At 44.2% G+C, this 21145-nt stretch overlaps 1 protein-coding gene across 1 annotated transcript in view; it reads left to right on the top strand.

The window, feature by feature from the left end:
- The first annotated feature begins 3384 nt into the window (after positions 1-3384).
- The window catches only part of GALNT1 (polypeptide N-acetylgalactosaminyltransferase 1), a 91505-nt gene continuing 73744 nt past the window's right edge, over positions 3385-21145 (top strand). Inside the window, exon 1 of the mRNA XM_058677167.1 lies at positions 3385-3843. The gene's annotated coding sequence lies outside the window, so the exon portion shown is untranslated. The remainder of the gene's footprint in view (positions 3844-21145) is intronic.

Genomic DNA, 21145 nt, shown 5'->3' with positions numbered 1-21145 from the left:
CCTGACCACCCACCATCTCCTCATAAGGACAGTAGATCAGGGCTATCACCTCCATCTGTTTTGTCCCCCTTACTCCCGGGCTTCAGTTCCTGACAGTGATGAGGTGCTATGCGCAGAGGAGCAACGAGAAGAGCACCCATGGACCTGAGGCTACTGCTACAAGGCAGGATTTGGCTTGTCAAAAGCAAAAACAAGTAAAAAAAAAAGTCACAGACATAGCACCTAGGGGGTTCTGCATGATTCCACATACTTCCTGTCATTTGACTTCTGGCTTGAATCTCATTCCTTCAATACACTCTTCTCTTCTTCCCCATCCTGTGGGCACTTGACACAGGTCTGTGTAACCAATCTACCCTCTCCTTCCAGCAAGTGCCAATTAGTGATTAGCACTGGGCAGTTTACTCTGCCCTAGGCAGTCTCTCATATCTCCCCATTAAAATCAAATCCATCCTAGGTACCATTCCCTGGCTTTCTAGCAAAGTGGGAACAACGAGGCCTCATTCACAAGTTGAAAGACTATTAGTGTGGTTCATGTAGCCACCATTTTAGAGAAATCTTGCAGAAACAATGCAGGGGTCATGGTTTCCTGAAAGGAGCAGCTCCTCTCTGTGCGTCCACTTGGTAGGCAGTAGAGTCTCACGGCAGACAGGTTCCTTTCTGTGGGATCAACTTCAGCCTTTCCAATCAACGGGTCTTCTGGGAATTCCACCTATAGTAAAATCATAGAAATGATGACAAAATCCTTGAAATAGCCGTGAAATCATGGAGAACAATCCTGAAACACAGCATTACCCAGCCCAAAGGCAGGACTCCTCTGCGGAGGCATGAATCTGCCTAACTGGAAGAAGCCAGCAAGTCTTGAGGAAAGAGAAATAACACAGCATCAGGAAAGACGAAGTTAGAGGTCTTCGTCTGGGACTCCCTGTCTTGTCACTCTCTTTCTTGTTGGCAAATCTTGACCGTACAGCATCCAGTTTCATCCTGCTGTCCAATATGCTTAACCTCTTCTTCCTCATTTCCTACGCGTCTACTAGGTAAAGAGTGATTTTCGAATGAATAGAAATAGGTAGTTGTGGAAGGGCATGTTGAAGAGTATTCTTGGCTATACAACCGAATTATAAAAGTTCATTTCATCAGCGTAGAATGCAAACTACAATTTTTCCATATGTCTCTAAGGGTTTAGTTTTTTTTTTTTTTAATTGCAGGGAACTGTGGAATCATCTCAAAAATGTACTACTATCTGGGGCTACTTAATGGTACACAGAAATCTTTCTTAAGAGTTGCTTCATTTTTGAGGTAATTATACATGCCATAAAACTAAACTCGTCTCAAGTGCAGAATCACATTACTTTTCAGTGCACCGAGAGCTGTGAAACGACACGCCAATGCTAGAACACTGCTATTGTTGGAAACCAATCTCTCGAGCCTGTTTGCAGTCATGCTCCATTCTTACTGCAGTCCTGGAACCGACAGTCTGCACAGCTTTCCCTTTTCTAGACATTTCACATAAATGGAATCATACAATATAGGCTTTTTGGAATCTGGCTTCTTGCCTTAGCTTACAGGTTTTTATTTTGTTTTGGTATTTATTTGAAAGGCACCTACAGAGAGCGACACACACACACACACACAGACACACACACACACCCCTCTTTCATCTGCTGGTTCACTCCTCAAACGCTGCTCAAACTCCTCAAATGTTCCCCTGTGGATGGCATGGAACAAAGTACTTGGGCCTTCTGCTGCTATTTCTTTTCTTTTCTGTTTTTTTTAATTCATTGATTACATTGTATTATGTGATACAGTTTCGTTGGAACTGGGATTCTGCTGCTATTTCTTGATGCACCTAGCAGGGAGCCGGATAAGAAGTGGAGCAGCCGGGAGTTGAACAAGCACTCTATGGAACCTGCGTAGTGCAGCCAGCAACCCATTGAACCACAGTGAGCCTGTGAACTTTCTGGTTTTGAAGTTCCTCTGTGTTGTATCATCTGCAAGTACTTTGTTCCTTTTTTTTTAATGAATAATAGTCTGAATAAATATGCATTTTGTTTACATATGCAGCCGTTCCTGGACTTTTGGATTGCTTCCACTTTCTGGCTCTTATGATCTACACTCTCACAAGGAATGTATGAGGGTTCTAACTTCTCATCTCCTCACCAACACTTATTGTCTGTCTTTTTAAAGACAGCCCTGGCAGCCAGCGTGAAGAGCTTTCCCGTGGTTGCTTTTCATTTGCATTTCCCTGGTGACTAACGATGTTGAATATCTTTTCATGTAAATATTGATCAGTTAAATGGTTTCTTTGGTAAAATATCCTTTCCCCCATTTTTTTCCCATTGGATTATTAGTTTGATTCAGTAGCTGGAGTTCTTTATCTACATGTAATCTGGATGCATGTTCTTTATTAGATATTATTTCCAAATCTTACTAAGTTTTTTTTTAAATACAGGATTTTTGAAAGTCTTTATTTTAAATCAAAAAAAATTTTTTTTCCTGGTGGAACATTACTAGTCTAGTTCTAGTAGATTTTGTTTCAAAATATTATATAAGTAAGTACTTTTAAAAACTGTGACTTTTAACTTCTATTTTAGAATACTACCTGGAAAATATAAACACAGAATAGTTAAAATGTCACAGATAATGTATAAAATTTTGCGTGCGATTTTCTTTGGGGGGGGCACTTAAACAATACAAGCCACAGCATTACAGTTATTGGTTGGCAAGGCATACGACATAAACCTCTGAACAAGTAGAAATCCAATTACTCAAAAGACGGTGGGTTATGCCGGGAGTGAGTGAAGGAGAACCAGGGTTTTGTCTTCCCTTCAGGGCAGCGGACGCCTGGGTCCTGGGATTAGTACAAACAGGGGTGCTTCCCAAAGGGAGCGTCGTAGGAGGCTCCCCCAAGGATACTGAGCCGGCCCACCTCCCTAACGGTCCCTGTTCTTCAATTTCTGTACCCCGAGGCTCGGCAGCCTCCTAGGGTGCTGCAGCTCGGTGGCCTCCCCTTTCACCATCCACCCTGGGTCCTGGACCGTGTGCACTCCCGTCTACAGGCGCAGGGCTCCGCAAGGCGGGACGAGGACCCAGCGGCAGCCCTTCAGCTGCAACCCTCCTGGAGCGGTGAGGGAGCTTCTCTTTTCTTTCCCTCCCACCCCGTGATCTGTTCGACGTGAAACGGCCAGAGTTCTATTTTACTTGCTGCGGCAGCCTCTTTGTCCGCACCCTGGCTCAGGGGGAGGGGACCTGGACGAGCGCTTCCCAGACCAGAGCCGCCTGCGGGTCGGGCTGGGGAGGGCAGCCACGCCGAGTCGCCGGAACCTCCCGGGCCCAGAGGGAAGCGCGGCGGTCCCGGCCCCGGCCCCCGAGGTGGGCTCGCCGCAGGGGAGGGGGCCGGCGCATCCGGGTGAGCGTGCCGCGGCGCCCCCGCCTCGCCAGCCCGCCCGAGCAGCCTGCCCCGCGCAGCCGCACGGGCCGCCGCGCCGAGCACGCGGCGCGCTCCGTGCACCGTGCTGGAGCGGCCTGCGGGGCGGCCCTGTGGCCTCGGGCACGCCGCGCTGAGGCGGCCCTGAGCTAGCGGCGGCGGCGGCATGCCGGGCGGCCCGGACTAGCACGCCGAGCCCGCGAGGCCCGGCGCGGAGGCGGGAGCGGGCGCGGCGGAGGCGGGGCCCGCCGCGGGCCCGCCCGCCCGCCGGGGGAGCCGCCGGCAGTGGCCGAGGAGGCGGCGCGGCGGACGGCGGCCCGAGAGAAGCGCCCGCGCTGCGGCCCGCGGGACCGCGCCGCGACCGCCCGGGCCGGCCCCGAGGAGCGCTCGGCGCCGCCGCCCGCCGCGCTCGAAGCGAGGTGAGTGTCCGCCCGCCCGCGCCCGGGCGGTCCGGGAGGCGCGGCTTGCGCGGGGCCGGAGGAGGAGGAGACGGAGGCCCGACCGTGTCCGCGTCCCGCGTCCCTTTGTGGCCGGCGCTGCCGAGGGGCCAGGGCGCGGGCGCGCTCGGCTCGGGGTCCGGGTCGGGGGGACTCCGGGACCACTGGACACGCCGGCGTCTGTGGTTGGCAGCTGCGGTGAGCAGCGAGTTTCCGTCCTAGTTTGACATTGAGTTAGAACCGTTTTTCTTTAGAAGACGGAAGTTTGTTTTATTGACAAAAAATATCGCTAAATATGGCTTCTTGGTTCGGCCGTGCGTGGTACTTGAAGCCGCGGTGCCAGCCTGACCCTCGTCGGGTCAGCGCGACGGGGGAGGGTAGGACACGCCGGCAGCCGGGGGCGGGGGCTTCCCGGGCGCTGCTCCGGACGAAGACCCGGCCCTGAATTAGCCAGTATGTGTGTGTACGTGTGTACGTGTGTGGCGTGCTGGGACGTAGCGGACTTCAGGTATTGGGGCAGCCCATCCTAGAAGAATGAATGAATGAATGAAAATAGCATTTCCTCGCTCAAGATCGATGCGACGCCCACTTAAAGGATTTAAATTGTGACCATTTGCATCGTCATTGCCTCCCTTACCTGGCTAGCCCTTCCAAGCGAGGGCCCTGTCCCTCTTCCCCCACTCCCTCAACTTCCCCAGTTGTGACCTTGGCCTCATTTTAAAAGCCAGAGGGCAACCAACTCCTAAAAACAAACTCGCTTGACATTTTTTTTAGCAAGTGTGGGCGATAGAGTAGGTTTTGTGATGGTGAACGTGTGCATGCGGGCAAGGAATGTCACCCTCATCATATACCCGCTGTGCAACTAACACCTTGCTGTAACAGTGAGTGAGAACCCTGAGAGGTAGGAGGCCTTGTCCTCACGTCACAGATGAAGAAGTTGCCTTGAGGAGTTACAAGTTTCCAGATCAGCAAGCTAAGCGGTGGAATTGGGATGCAGTGCCGTTTATCTCACCTGAGTGTCTCCGCCACGACTGACCGGTGTGATAACCACCAACCACATGCAGCTATTTCAATTTTTTTTGAAAAATCAATTCTTAAGTCACAACTGCCACAGTTTTTAAGTGCTCAGCAGCCAGATCTGTTGAGTGGTTACAGCTGAGCAGAAGTAGTCCAGACCACTTACTGATAGGGCAACTTGAGTGCTGCCAACAAAGCATGGCTTTAAGTCCTGGTATATACTGTGGTGCCGTGCCTAAGCGATAGCCTTGCCTTCCTGGAGTTTGCGCTGGGGGAGGATGTATCCGTGGCACAGCTGAACCTTGTTTATCCCAGTGTGGCTCGTGGATCACCTGGGTTTCTGAAAGTAATGCAGAGTGTCGGCCCCACCCCAGGTTAACTGAGTCAGTATCTACTTTGACCAGATTCCAGGTTGTTCCTGTGCACTTTGAAATCTGAGCCTCCTGTATTCAGATGAGTGTGATAACTGGATTAATGGGCATTCTAGGGGTTGGTTTGGTGCTGCTTTAAAGCAGCAGGCTGCTGGACTCTGGGGAGCCCTCACCAGTTATGCAGATACTTGTTAAATGCCTGGCTTCCTCGATGGAATTCGAACTTTATGAGGGCAGAGATTGTGGCTTCTTGTTCCAGCTATGTATCCCCAGAGACTTTCCTTGTGTGCTAAGCATTAGGCACTCAATAGATGCTTGGTGAATGAATGAATGAGCATGCTGGGGTAATGTAAATTTGTTGATTCCAAGGCGTCTGAAGGGAGGTAGTTCTCATGGCATTAGGTGGGAGCATGGGACCAAAGGCAAGATGAAGATGTATCTATTTGTGGATTTTCATGGAAGCTTTACCCTGCCTGGAGTTTTGCTTCTGGCTCCCTGCATGTCCTGATTCTCTAATTATATAAAAAAATTAATAATTTTGAATCAGATATATTGTCTTCTCTGCAACTTTTCTAAAAAAAGTAAATTCTAGGCCTTATTTGGAATTTATGTAGTTTTTTCATTAATATTCTCTTTCCAAAAATCTAGTCCAAGGTATAAACATTGGAGTTCGGCATCATATCTCCGTGATGTTTGGTGTGTAGCTGTTTCTCATTGTCTTTGTTTTCCTCGACTTTGTAGCCTGGAGGAATACTGTCCTGGTGTTTTTTGGTGGCTCAGCTTTCCAATGATCATATGGGATCATCTCACTCCGAGAAAAGGCTCTTACACTCACGAAAGTAAGGCCGCAACTGGAACAACACACTCTTGGCTCTCTTCTATTTGTTTATGTAATGCATATGTCTATTTTCTTATGTAACAACATGCAACTTTAGTACTTTGTTTTCAGTAACAGATTTCTTGCATAGAGTTTCTGATTGGTAGAGTTGGTTGAGATTCAGAAGTGCTACAACATTGCAGTTGTGAACCACTGTTTTAAAATACACTGAGTTTGTGTGTTTTTAAATCGTGACTGTAGAGCTGGACTGAGGAGGAAGGAAAAGGGAGAGAACAGATAAGAAGACAGTAGGCCAAAGAGTGACTGTGGTGAAGAGGAATGACAGATAATGGAAGGAGTGGGGCAGCTTCCTGGAAGAGAGTCATGAGTAAATACTGTTTGTTCATTTATTCAGTTAACATTTATTGACTGGTTAAGGTGTGCCAGCCCCAGTGCTAGAGACTCGAGATGATTGGGTAATGGACAGCACTAAGCAAATAAGCGTGTAGCTCAGTATGCACGTGCCAATTATAGCTCCGAGAAGTGCTATAAAAGGGTGTTGGAGGGTGCATGCTGCTTTGGTTAGCTGGGTTGGTGAGGAAAACGTCTGTGAATAAAGTTAATATTTGAACTCCTGTGACCCTGACTTAAACATCTTTTAAAAATTATTTTTATTTTATTTTTATTTGTAAAGCAGACACACACACACCTCTTAGGTCTGGTTGTTCACTTCTCATATGCCTGCAACAGCCAGGGCTACCAGATGGGAACCAGGAGCCAGTCCCTCATTCCTGGTCTCCTGTGGGACTTGCAGGGATCCAGGTAATCTAGCTATCACCTGCTACCTTTCAAGTGCTGATTAGTTTGGAATTGGATTGGAAGTGGAGCAGCTGAAATTTGAACCAGGCACTCCAGTATGGTATGTGTGGTCATCCCAGTGACTGCTACACCACATGCCTGCCCATCCCCTGGCTTTGCAGACCTTCCGTTGCTACCTCACACTGCTTACCTGTTCCTGATTTCACGACACACACTTGGCTGTTTCTGCACAGGTGCTGTGCATATTTCTGGCTCTGTTTTTATGAGTTCTCCTTTCTAAGAGGACCCCACCTCACTTGAAGTTTTTTTTTTTTTAATTTAATATTTTCATTTTGAATTTTGAATTATGTGGTACATTTTTGTATAGGCTGGGATTCCCCCCCAAACTCCCACCCCCATCAGATTTTTCCCATTTTGTTACAATGGTGTAGTCCTTCATAAGGAATCATAATTCTAGCAGTCTCTTATTTAAGTGTACCCCGACATTGTTGGTACAGACAATGTCGGACAGTCCAGTATCCCATTGTCTACACATGTCCAACAGTTTCATTGGGATTCCATCTTTCGTCTGGATGCAGAGATGCATGTTCCATTATATCCCCACGTCTGAAGTGCTACCACTTTAAAATTTACTCCTATTCCATCTCCTTTACGAAGCCTTTCATTGTCACTCTACTTGAGTGTATGGTGTCTGAGGGTGGGGATAATACTTTACATTTGTATCTGTGGATCCTTACTTAGTCCAGCACAAAGGGAGAGTTAATGTAGCATTCTGAAGTGTTCATATTTTGGTGATTATCCTTAGAACAGTGAATGGAGGTCCCTTTTTAAAAATTTTTAAGGATTGATTTATTTTTGCATGAAAGTCAGAGTTGGAGACAGGGAGAGACAGATCTGCTATCCGTTGGTTCAGTCCCCAAATGGCTGCAGCATCCAGAGTAGGGCTGGTGCGAAGCTGAGAGTTGGGAGTTCTTCTAGGTCTCCCGTGTGGGTGCAGGGTTTCAAGTACTTGGGCCATCCTCTGCTGCTTTCCCAGGCTGTTAGTGGAAAGCTCGATCACAAGTGGAGCAGCTGGAGTTTGAACCAGCACCCATATGGGACGTAGGAGCTGCAGGCAGAGGATTAGAATGCTATGCCATGGTGCCAGCCCCAGTTTTTTTGTTTTCCTTTAATTAAACACTTTATTGTGAGATAATCATAGAACCATTTGCAGTTAAATGAAATAATTCAGAAAGATAACATGCACCTGTTGCCCCCAGTGGGCTCTTCTTGTAAAAGTATAGGATTATATCACACCTATGATGGGGACAGATGTGATACAAAACATTTCTGTCTCTGTAAAGTTTCCTCCTGCTGATCTTTCAGTGGTTCTGCTTCCCTCTTCTGTCAGCTTAAAAACCCTGGTAAACACTAATCTGTTGCCTATTTCTATAATTCTGTCGTTTCAAGAATGTTTTATGAATGGAAACAGACAGCAAGTACCTTTTGGAATTGGCTGTTTTATTCAGCATGATTTTCTAAAGATTCATCCAGGTTGCACTTAACAGTAGTTGCTTTCTTTTTGTTGCTGGGTGGTAGTTCATAGTATGGATGTACTTTTATGATTCTTTTAACTGTTCATTCATTGGACATCTGGCTGTTTCCAATTTGGGGATATTAAAAATAAAGTTGCTGTAAACATTCATGGACAGTTTCCTGTGTGGTAGTTACTTTAATTTCTAAAGAAGCTGTCAAGCTGTTTGTAGAGTAGCCGTATTGTTTTGTATTTTTACCAGTATGTGTGATTGATATTTCCTCTGCGTGTTCATTACATTTGGTGGTGTCACTGTTTTTTGTTTAAGGTATTCATCGATATCTCTTTGTGATTTGTGTGTGTGATTTTTAAAATAACGATATTTTGAGATGTAATTCACTCCCCTGTTAGCCACCAGGGCTGGGCAGTATTGCAGCTGGGAGGCAGGAGCTTCTCCCAGTTTTGCCATGGGTGTCCTGGGGCCTGAGCACTTGGGCGATCTGCTGCTGCTTTTGTCATGTAGGCGAGTTAGCAGGGAGCTGCATCAGAAGTGGAGCAGCTGAATTCAGACTGGCTACATGATACATCTTGAAACAGATAGACTGATTCTATTTTATTAATTTTTTTAAAGGTTCATTTTATTTTTATTGGAAAGTCAGATATACAGAGAGGAGGAGAGACAGAGAGGAAGATCTTCCTTCTGATGATTCACTCCCCAAGTGACTGCAACAGCCGGTGCTGCGCCAACCCGAAGCCAGGAGCCAGGAACTTCTTCCATGTTTCCTACATAGGTGCAGAGTCCCAAGGCTTTGGGCCATCCTCGACTGCTTTCCCAGGTCACAAGGGATGGGAGGTGGGGCTGCCAGGATTAGAACTGGTGCCCATATGGGATCAAGGCGAGGACTTTAGCCACTAGACCACGCCGCCCGGTCCTCTATTTTGTTTTTTAAAAAGTTGAGTTGTTTTTGTTCTCCTGGCTTTTTATTTATATTGTAGAATAATCTACCTATCAAAAAGTCTTAGAGGATTTTGATTGAAATTTAGTAGATCAGTATGAATTCAGGAAAAATTGACATCTTTACTACATTGTGTTTTCCAATCTGTGAGCACACTATGTCCCTAATTATAGGGGATAAAGCACCATAATATTAATGGTAGATTTTTCATAGATATTCTTTCATCAAATTCAGTAACTTTCACCTTTTTTATCCTAGACTATTTATCATCAGTGGATATTGAATTTTGTCATTTTTTGTGCATGAATTAGCATTCTGTGATTTTTCTTTAGTCTATTGTGGTTTGTATTGATTTTTTTTTTTACTTTAAAATGTTCTATTTTATTTTTAATATTATTTACATAGTTGAGGAATGCACACCCTTGTATGCCTCTGATTAGAGTGGGGACGGTCAGGTATGGAGGAAGGTGGATGGTGCAGATGTTTCAGGTTTTTTTTTTGCTTCCTATGTCTACAGGATGGAGAGGGCAAGTAAGATGGCCCCTGCTTTCTGTCAGATTACATCGTCACTCGGGGATGGGAATGATCGTTTGATGATGCCTTAGAGATGCCAATGTGGGGAAGGATGTTCTAAGGGTGTTATTTGAGTGTTTTGTTTTTTAAAGATTTATTTTGTTTTTCTTGGAAAGGCAGATTTATAGAGCGAAGGGGATACAGAGAGAAAGATCTTCCATCCGATGAGTCACTCCCCAAGTGGCCACATGGCTGGAGGTGAACCAGTCTGAAGCCAGGAACCAGGAGCTTCTTCTGGGTCTCCCACACGTGTGCAGGGCCATCTTATACTGCTTTCGCAGGCCACAGGCCAGGGAGCTGGATGGGAAGCAGGTCGACTGGGATTAGAACCGGTGCCCATATAGGACACCAGCTCATTCAAGGCGAGGACTTTAGCTGCTAGGCTATTGCACTGGGCTCAGAAGGATGTTTTCTATGTGTAAAAGATTTTGTGTTGATAATTCTTTTCTTTTAGCACTTGACAAATATTTTTAAAGGCTCATTTTAATTTTTATTGGAAAGGCAGGTCAGATTTACAGAGAGAATAGACAGAAAAATCTCTGACCACTGGTTCACTCCCCAAGTAACCACAACAGCCAGAGTTGAGCTGATCTGAAGCCAGGAGTTTCTTCCAAGTCTCTCACGTGGGTGTAGGGTCCCAAAACTTTGGGCTGTCCTTGACTGCTTTCCCAGGCCACAAGCAGGGAGCTAGATGGGAAGTGGAGTGTCCGGGACAGGAACTGGCACCTGTAGGGGATCCTGGTGTGTGCAAGGTGAGGACTTCAGCCACTAGGCTATTGCATTGGGTCCTTGAAAAAGATTATACCCCTTTTTTTCCTGGCCTCCATTGTTTCAAGTATGAAAACCACTGTCATTCGAATTGCTTTTCTCAGAATGTAATTAAGGTATCATTTTTCCCAGTGTTCTTAGGAATTTTTAAAATGTAGTTTTGTGAAGTTTTATACGATACATCTTTGTGTGGATTTTTTTTTTATCCTGTTTGATGTTTACTCAGCTTCTTGATTTTGTAAATTTATGTCTTACCAGTTTGGGGGGTTTTGACAATGATTTCTTCGAGTCTTTCTTAGTACTATTTTTTCCTGTCCCCTCAAAACTTACAGATCGAATGTTAGATCTGCTGACAGTCCACAGGTTCTGAGGGTTTGTCCCTTCATTTTCTATTGTCTTAAAAATGATTTTTCTGTTACTCAGTTTGGGTACTTTATAGTCATCAGATCATTTGCTTTGTCCTTTCAATTCTGCAGAATCTATCCACTGAGCTTTTAATTTTGGTATTTTTGAACTCCAAGCTTCCCATCTAGTTCTTTATATCTTCTGTTGACTGAGGTTTTTTATTTATGTGTTTCAAATTTGTTTCAAGCATGCTTGTTCTTGCTGAGGCATTTCTGTTGCAGCTGTTGTAAAGTTGTAATTCTAGCATCTCTGTTGTCTGGGAGTTGACATCTCTGTCTTTATTCAGTTTGAGTTCATTGTGGCTTTTGATGTACTGAGTGATACTTTGTGTAGAAACCTGGACAATTTTATGCTATTTTAGATTTCATTTACTTTTCTATTTTAAATTTTTTAATTTAAATTTATTTGAGAAGGAGAGAGGAAGAGAGAGCTCCCGTTTGTTGGTTTGCTGCGCAGGTGTCTGCTGGGTCAGGCCTGATGGGCTGGGAGTTGGGAACTCAAGTCAGGACCTTCATGCTGTTCCTTTGGGAGTGGGCAAGCTGGAATCAGGAGCAGGGCTGAGATTTGAAGGTAGGTAGTATGTGGAAACAAGAACTCTGGGTAGCACCTTAGATACTAAAGCAAATACTTACCCTACTTTTTTTTTTTTAACTATTTTTAATTGACACATGATAGTTAACACACACTGGCAGGTTACAGTGTGACATTTCAGTCCATGTACACAGCGGGTATTGATCAGATCAAAGTAATTGGCAAATCTGTCCCCTCATTTATAATTTTGTGTTGGGGACATAGAAAATCCCCTCTGCTAGCTATTTTGAAATATGCAGTTAGTATTTGTTGGCCGTACTTATCCTGTTTATGCTAAGGAACACTGAAATGTGTTCCTCCTTTTCCACTATACCATGAACCATCCTCTTCCCTTGTTTTTTTTTTTGTTTGTTTGTTTGTTTTTTTTTGTTTTTGGACACCTTCCAGGAGACAAAGATTGAGGCAGAGGAATACAATGCTGCTTTGGTGTCAGGATAAATTCGAAGTACAGACTCCCTTCATGGCCTTCCTTGACTCATGAGTTAGAGTATCTTGTTAGTGCCATGTGAAGATTGAGTTCCAGGACAGACACTTGACCCCTCCCCAAGGGTGGGGTGTGGAAGGCTCTCTTGTTACTAACTCATATGAATGAAAGCTTGGGTTCCTCTGTTGGTGTGGAAAGGTTTGTGCTATCTTGTTACATAGCCTGATGAGGGCGTGAAGTCAGGTTATCCACCTGATTTCTCTTGTCATGGGTGGGGTCACAGTTTTTTCTGATACTTGTTTAGAGAATCGTTTTCTCCTCCCAATATTCATTCTTGCTATGTCTCTTTATTGGTCTTCTGATTAAGCAAAGGCTGATGTTGGGGCTTTTGACGTTCTTAGCCAATCAGCCTTCTCTGTAATCTCCTCCTGGGATTATTTCATGTGTAACATCCAGAGAGTGGTGGTGGTGGTTATACTAGAAGTAGATGTTCCTGAAGGGCCAGTGTATTCTTGTTAGGTTGATTTTTGCCTTAAGCATATGTGAGATATAAATTCCAAGAAAAGTGACAGTTAAACACTACAGTATACAAAGTCCCATTTGAAAAACTGTTGGATTCAGTAGATGTGGAATTTGTGTCAAATTCATATCAGAGTTTTTCAATACTTTCGTGCAGTCTTGCTAGTAATCTCCTGAGGGTCAGATACTAGTTTGCTGTCCAAGGACTCCATTTTTTTAAAAAAAGAATATGTATTTATTTGTTTGAAAGAGTTACAGAGAAGAGGGCAGGTAAAGGAGACCGAAACCTTCTGAATTCACTCCCCAGATGGCTAGAATGGTCAGACCTGAGCCAGGCGCTTGCTCTCAGGCTCCCACATGAGTGGCAGGGCCTCAACCACTTGGACTATCCTCCAGTGGAGCAGAGGTAGAGCAGCAGGGACTCAGACCAACTCCCAGAGAGGATACTGGCATCATGGGAAGGTGGCTTTGCCCACTATTCTGCAGTGCTGAATAGTCCATAGGGACTAGAACTGCCTGGAGTGCTGCGACTTGATTCCCCAAAAACTGTAACTCAGTGATTAGCCATTTGAGTCTTTTTTTTTTTTTTGAAAGATTTATTGATTTTTATTTGAAGGGCAGATTTTCAGAGAGAAGGAGAGACAGAGAAAGATCTTCCATTGGCTGGTTCACTTCCCAAGTGGCCCACAACGGCTGGAGCTGAGCCTTTCTGGAGCCAGGAGCCAAGAACTGGGAGCTTCTTCCAGGTTTTCCACATGTGGGTGCAGGATCCCAAGGCTTTGGGCCATCCTGTACTGCTTTCCCAGGCTGCAGGCAGGGAACTGGATGGGAAATAGGGACCTAGGACATTGAACTGGCAGCTGTATGGGATCCTGGCATGTGCAAGGTGAGGACTTTAGCCACTAGGCACTGTGCTGGGCCCAGGGACTACAAAATCTTTTAAAGTATAGTATCATAGTGATGAGGCCTAACAGCTTTAGGGATTGATGGGCACATTCTGTTCATGGTATACTACAGAATTTAAGTGTTTTCATGCATAGAGTTCACTGTTTGAACTAACAGAACTGTTGTAGAGAGTATCCCATGAGACTTTCAGCCTTTGCCCAGGTTGAGGACATAAAAGAACTGTAACAGCTTTGCCACATAGTAAGATAGTGTCTGTTCTAAAACTTGAGAGGGAAAAGACAAAGTGGAAAGAAAAGGGTGTTTAATTATAGACTGAGAGGCTTTAAGCAAGGGTGGAGATTGATGAATACTGAACATTTCAGGGCATGAGATACAGCACTCCTGGAGACAAAGGTCATTTGGTGGCAGAAGCTTTTGAATGGAAATACTTCTGAGTTGGAAAAGGGAGTGCAACATTGGTGGCTTATTACTTGGCAACAGTGACTTGATTCAGATGGATAGGAATCTAGGTTATTAGCAGTTAGGTAGAGAGCTACAAAATACAAATAAAATAGTGCAGGTGGTACTGCCATGTGCAGATCCTTATTCTGATTGTTGCCCTGTACCTAACTGGTTTGATCTGTATAATAAAATTTCTTGACACAGAGAGGTTAAGTGGTAAAGCTGGGATCTGTACCTGTCCTCATATCTGTGCTTTTAACATGGCGCTATGGCTCCACAATTCATGATGTAAACCGCTGGAAGATTTGCTAGGGTAGCTTATGCAGGATTGGGAGGATGGACAGTATAGGTACAGTTTGGAAGGCAGGAAGGGGTTGTTGAAGGATTTCATGGGAGTATTGATTGATATAAGAATCAGTAACTATGGGCAAGTCATTTAAAAAAACTGGGGGAAAACATGAGGCTAATGCATTAGTGCAGGTGACTGAATACAGGAATATACAGGTGTGTTTTTGGATTTTCTTGTTTATGGATGAAGGGAAGAGAGGACTCAGTCTCTTGATCTCTGAGAGAATGTAACTGTTTACAGCAGTGGTGCGGAGTGCAAGTTTATGGGAAGGGAATGAGTTTAGTTTAGATGCTGTTCAGTTGTAGATATTGGAGAGGGATCATAGGTGGAACTGCAGGCATCATAGTTGAACTGGTCCTTGTGAGGAGATTGGAGGTACCGATGAGGGTTATCAGCATGGAGATGATGAAAACGGGGAGTGGAGATAACTGAGGAGTAAGCCCGAGGGAACACTTAGGGTTAGAGACCTAGAGGAGCAAAGTATTTTTTCCGTCTTTTTTGAGTGAGTATTTATTGAATATCTGTCGTCATCTGGTACTCTGAAGACAGAACAGAGATGCTTCCTGTCTTTATTGATCATATACAGTTTAACAGGGCAGAGAGATAAAGGGGAAATGACATTTCAAGTGAGATTGAGTTCAGAGACTTTAATGATACAAAACATGGGGACAAGAATGGTATGTGAAGAGGCCATAAAGCAGAAGAGAATTTGTTCTGGTCAAGGAACTGAAAGGTCACGTAGCTAAAGGAACGCTAGAGTAAGGGGAAAGCAGAGTGAGGTAAAGGTGGAAACGTTGGCATGGGACAGCAGATGGAGGGGTGGGGCAGGGAGGCCTTATTCTCTGTGCTGTTAAAAATTTTCAAGCAGGTTGCTGTTTGGTATGACTGTAAGCAGTCAGCCCTACTACAGTGTGGAGAGTGGGTAGGATGGGTGAAGGGAAGGCAGGGAGGCTTGGACTAAAATATTTTTGAAGTGGATATGTCTGAGGCAGAGGAGTGGGCTTTGGTGTTTCTCTCGGCAAGCTGTTCTGACATTTCCTGACCTTTTCTTTGATGCCTGTTTTTTTCTCTATTGTATGTTATGTTGTCACTTTTTATTTTAGCTCTTACGCCCCTTTTAGACTGTGAGTTCCTTAGGGAAAGGACTTCTCCTGCCAGTCTCTTAGGCATTATTGCCTTGTTGCCCAAGAAATGCTGAATAAATCACTTAATCTTTCACTGGATCCTTTTGTTGTTAATTTCCCTTAAGAAAAACTTTAAGAGATTGGGAAGTTGATAGAGTGTTATGGGGAGTAACAGCATGCTGAATGTGTGGGGCTGGTGAGCACCAAGCACTGAAGAGGCTACATGGTATAGGGGTGTTTCCCATGATTTCTTCACTTGGAGAGTTAGAGGAGTGCAAAGTCAGGAAAGCTGAAAGGAGATTTGATAGTGATGTCACCGATATTCTGTGATGTTGAATATAAAGGTCGTGAAAAGATGTGCTTTTTCCTGTTTTTGTTCATTTTGGCAGAGAGATAGGGGCAGAAATCATATTACAAGGCAGTAAGAGTGAATGCCTGGTCACAATGTGGTAGAGCAAATGCAGACCGATTCTTGAAATAATAGGAGGAAGGAGATAATAAGCATGCATTGGGGGTCAGTTGAAGGATATGCTTTTTAGGATAGAAAGGAACAGAGCTCAGCAGGATGTGGCATACTAGGGAAGTAAGGTGGATTAGGTCGGTGTGACGGCAGGGCTGCGACCCACAAGTTATGTCAGTTGTGGTGCACTCTGAGGAGTTGGCAAATACTCCATTGCAAGTGGCAGTCATTGATCAGCTTCTGGGATTTTGCTGTTTGATTATGTTCACTCACTGGAGGCAGGGGGTCTTGTCTTATCAGAGAAGCCAGAAACTGACCTTTCAAATAAAATACTCTGCTTCTTAGATGTTGATATCAAATTTAATTTTTAAAAATGTTTTTTGGAAATGCTGAAAGGGACAAAGACTTATCCTGGCACAAAAAGAACTGGTAGATTACTTGGTTAGTATGGGGGTGAAAAGGGAGGAATAATTTGTGGAGCAAGACTTGAAGGCTATTAGAACAGAGTGCAGTTAAGTGTAGAAATAGAGTGTTATCCATGAAAAGGAAAAAGGATGTTGAATGTGAAGTGGAGGGGAGATTTGCCTGCAGTCAGAGGCAGAATTGTCTTGAGTCACCTGAGGGTGTTTACGTATGAAGGTAGGGGCTAGGGTGAGAGAGTGATTGCGGGAAAGCAATAGGCAGGAGTAGCAAGGGCTGCGTCTGGTGGTTAGCATGCACTTATGATGGATTTGACCAGTGCTGTTTCAGAATTTTCATGTTAAAAAAAACAGTGGGACTTGGATAGGGTTAAAGATTATAATTGTAAGGCTGAAAGGTCCAGTGGAATGAGAATCTGTGTGTATCATAAAGTGCAGAATTGCAAAAAATGTGACTTCTAGATTCATAGCCGTGCATATAAACCTAGAGTTTTGGTTAGGGAGGAGAATAGAAAGTGAGTGTAACAGGTAGTGCTGCCAGCATTGCATGTGGGCACCAGGTTAAGATTTGGCTGCTCCACTTCTGATGGAGGTGGAGGATGGCTCAGGTGCTTTGGTCTCTGCATCCATATGAGAGACCTGGAAGAAGCTCCTGGTTTTGGCCTGGCCAAAAGTAGATGGAACTACATGAGGAAGAGCAGGCTTTTCGGGGCGAAGGAGTCTGAACTGACTAAATGGTCAGGAGACTATGGTTGGGTAGGTGTTTTGGGTTTGAGTTTGGTGTTGAGCCTTGAGACATAGAGAGGACAACTCAGTAGGACTGAGGCTGCTAGAGACTGGTGTTAGATGGTAAGCTTGACCATTCCCAGCAGAAGATTGAGGTAGAGTTAGACAGTGGTAACTCTAATTGGGGAAGGTTAATGGCATCTTAAAGATCAATCTTAATATAAGAATAAATGTTTTGTTGTGGAACCTAGATGAAATAGCAGATTTTGACTAATCAACAATTCACATTTGCTAATATAACTCATTAGTTTGAGCACATGGGAGATATTCTGTGTAAAATGCTGTCATATGACAAGAAGTAAAATGCAGAGATTTGGACTGATCTGTTTACTTAAGGCAGAAAGGCAGGGCATCCCTGGGATAGACACATTTGATTGCCCGTCCTAACCCATTTTTTCTCATTCATTAGCAACTCTCAAAACTTGTTGGAAGTGGCACCCAGTTTTGCTGTTATCTGTGACTCTAAAAGTACCTGTAGTATCACTTTTTGAGAGTTCCGGGACTTGAAAAAAGATTCAGTTTTTTTCTTAAACTTTCAGCAGAGGAAAAGGATTGGCTTGTTTGGTAAACAGAACAGCTTGTATTAGCAAGCTGCTACAAACCACTCTCCAAACCAAAACTCTGAAGAAAAAAAAAGATTATGATTTTAAGTATGTTCTTGTCTATCTTGCAACGACACATTTCTGTAGTAAGGTACTATTAGGAAGGGCTGGCATTTTGGTGTAGCGTGTTAAACCCCCACATGAGCTGCCAGCAGTGCAATGGCCTAGTAGCTAAATTCTTGCCTTGCAAATGTAGGTATCCCTGTGGGCACTGGATTGTGTCCTTGCTGCTGCACTTCCCATCCAGTTCACTTCTTACAGCCTAGGAATGCAACAGAGGACGGTCCAAAGCCTTTTGACCAAGCATCCGTGCGGGAGACTCAGAAGCACTTTTTGTCTCCCGGTTTCAGATTGGCTCAACTTTGGCTGTTGTGGCCAGTTGGGGCGTGAACCAGTGGATGGATCTTTCTCTCAGCTTCTCCTCCTCTCTGCAAAATCTGCTTTTCTAATAAAAAAAAAAATACAACTTTTTAAAAAGAGGCACTGTCATAAACATTTCGTACCAAAAAAAGAAATATTTGAGTTGAGCAGACCTTGATGTATGCAAAACCTATTGTGCCCAGATCAGTGGTAGACGAGAGCAGAACATTCAGTGCAGATCTTAAACCAGTGGGATCAAGACCTTAAAGGATTTCTAGGAATAATTATAAGCAGGAGATGAAACATGGCTTTACCTGTATAATCTTCAAAACAAAGCACAGTCAAAACAATGGTTACCAAGAGGTGACAGTGGGACAAATAAAGAGAGCAAAGGTCACGGAAGCTTAAGCATTTTGCTGTTGTCTTTCATGAGGGCTGAAGAATGATAGTATCTGTTTATTAGGGCAGTGTCTTGAGAAGTTAAAGTTTCATCAAAAAAAAATGCTTGGGGAGCTTTACCTGATTGCCTTCCACCAACTCATTGTTTGTGCCCATTTCTGTCATCAGAATTCATTCATGTATTCATGTATTCATGTAGGAAATCATTAGGCACCCACCTTACCGTCCTGATTTGGCTACTTTAATATTTTGTTTATTGCCTGATTTTTTTTTTTAAAGAACAATACTTTTTTTTTTTTTTTTTTTCAGTTAAGATTTCCAGGACTTCCAGTTGTCTGGAGAAAATGGCTGTTATCAGCTTTAAAAAGTGACTTGAGTTGATGGAGTTTATGTTGACAAATAATATTTGTTTTAAATTTTTATCTTTTAATTCCATTTCTCATGACCTTTTTGAAGTCCTTTTTGTTTTGGAGACAAAGATCTTATGAAGATTGGAGGAAACAAGAGTTTTGTGAAGATCTAGGACTCTAAATATTGAATACAGAGGACAAGATAATGTGTGTGTAAAAGAGAAGTAGTATAACTTTTACCCTTAGTTAACAAGGGTTTAATTGAGACCTGAGCTGGGGAAAATCTTTTCTTCAGAGACATAAAATAGGAGCTAAAATAGTGGCTTTGTTCAGATTGTATAGAAAGGTAGAAATTGTTATATAAGTATATAGAAATGTGTATATATACATATATATGAAGTCTATTGGTATATATAGTACATGAGAGTAGGGAAAAAAACAAATTTCCAAAGAAAAAAAGGTAAGAACTTTAAAATTGAACCAAACCAGCTGGGCATTTATACTGTTTTCTCAGCCCCTGAATATTCTTTATCTTAAAATATTGTCGGGCTGTCTTTGAGGGTTTTTTAAAATATTTATTTATTTTTATTGGAAAGGCAGATTTACGGATCAAAGGTGAGACACAGAAAGATACTCCATTCACTGGCTCACTCCCCAAATAGCCTCAGTGGTAGAGTTGAGCTCGTCTGAAGCCAGGAGCCAGGACCTTCTTCTGAGTCTCCCATGTGGGTTCAGGGTTCCAGGGCTTTGGGCCATCCTCTGCTGCTTTCCCAGGCCACAAGCAGGGACATGGATGGGAAGTGAAGCAGCTGGGATTAGAACAGGTGCTCGCATGGAATCCTGACGCTTACAAAGTGGTGATGTTAGCTACTGAGCCATCTTGCCAGGCCCTGTCTTTGGCTTTTGTTATGAACTTTTGAAGAGTGTGCTCAAGTGTGATGAACTAGGGATAAAGGATTTTCACCAGAAAAGTGTATGAAAGGGGAAGGTCACCTTGTATGGGTAATACTGGTAATCCTGAAGTTGAACATTTTTGTGTCACTCAGCTCTTTGGAAGGGACTTTATAAAAAATACTTGCCCTTGGGGCTGGTGTTTATGGGTGCCAGCTCTTATCCTGGCTGCTCCACTTCTGGCCTGGTTCCCTGCTAATGAGCTGGGAAGAGGAATGGAAGTTGACCCAAGTGCTTGTGCCCCTGGATCCATATGGGAGACCTGGATTCAGCTCCAGGCTCTTGGCTCTGGCCTGGCTCCACCCTGGCCATTGAGGTCATTTATGGAGTGAACCAGTGGATGGAAAAGATCTGTCTTTCTGTAATTCCACCTTTGAAATAAACAAATATTTAAAAAGCAATAGTTATCCTAGACTGCTAAGAGCAGAATGTTTCAGTCTAATGTAGATGGGTTCTCATATTCCTTTGCAGCACAACTTCTCAACTTGTAGTTCTTTTCATCTCTGAGACAGGTTTTACCTCCTAATATTGGAATAACTTTTAAATTAATTTTAATTTTATTTATTTATTTTTAAAGATTTATTCATTTTATTATTACAGCCAGATATACACAGAGGAGGAGAGACAGAGAGGAAGATCTTCCGTCCGATGATTCACTCCCCAAGTGAGCCGCAACGGGCCGATGCACGCTGATCCGAAGCCGGGAACCTGGAACCTCTTCCGGGTCTCCCGCGCGGGTGCAGGGTCCCAATGCATTGGGCCGTCCTCAACTGCTTTCCCAGGTCACAAGCAGGGAGCTGGATGGGAAGTGGAGCTGCCGGGATCAGAACCAGTGCCCATATGGGATCCCGGGGCTTTCAAGGCGAGGACTTTAGCTGCTAGGCCACGCTGCCGGGCCCAATTTTAATTTTATTTATAAAGGATGTGTTTTTGTTTGACAGGCAGATTTTACAGACAGAAGGAGAGAAAAGTGGTTGTCTATCTGCTGGTTCACTTTCCAAATGACCAGAGCTCAGCTAACCCAAAGCTGGGAGCAAGGGAGCCAGCTCATGAACTGGTGCCCTTAAGGGATGCCAGCATGGCAGGGTGAGGACTAGGATGCTGTGCCACAGATTTATGTATTCTTATTTGAAAGAGATCTGTAGAGAGAGCAGGGCCTAGAGAGAGAGAGAGAGAACCATCTGCTGGTTCACTCCCAAAATGGCCACGACAACAATGACTGGTCTGGTCAGAAGCCAGGAGCCTAGAGCTACCTTTGAATCCCCACGTGAATGCAGGGCTCAAGAACTTGGACTGTCCTTTGCTGCTTTCCCAACATACCAGCAAAGAGCTGGTTTGCAAGTTCACCCAGGCAGAACTTGAAC

This window comes from Ochotona princeps, chromosome 18, assembly GCF_030435755.1.
Source record: "Ochotona princeps isolate mOchPri1 chromosome 18, mOchPri1.hap1, whole genome shotgun sequence".
In the NCBI taxonomy this organism is placed as follows: Eukaryota; Metazoa; Chordata; class Mammalia; order Lagomorpha; family Ochotonidae; genus Ochotona; species Ochotona princeps.
This window is presented reverse-complemented; position numbering and strand designations above follow the sequence as displayed.